A 255-nucleotide genomic window follows, 5' to 3' on the forward strand; every position below is an offset into this window, starting at 1 on the left:
TGTTAGAATAAGGGTCTATATATTCTTTATACAAACCTAAGGCAGTTTGAGTCTTCACAAATCAAATCATTGAGACTACACACCCACACAGAAGCTATAATGAAAAGAGTTGATAAATAAAAGGGTTGTTTTTTTTTTAACCACCTATTCTCTGAACCATCATATTCCTCTGGGAGGAAGTTTTAAAGGAAGAAAAAAGAGAGAAAATGGCTGTGTGTGTGTGTGTGTGTGAGAGAGAGAGAGAGAGAGAGAGAG

Source organism: Sapajus apella, unplaced genomic scaffold, assembly GCF_009761245.1.
Source record: "Sapajus apella isolate SASKATOON/1434 unplaced genomic scaffold, GSC_monkey_1.0 scaffold63, whole genome shotgun sequence".
NCBI classification, from domain to species: domain Eukaryota; kingdom Metazoa; phylum Chordata; class Mammalia; order Primates; family Cebidae; genus Sapajus; species Sapajus apella.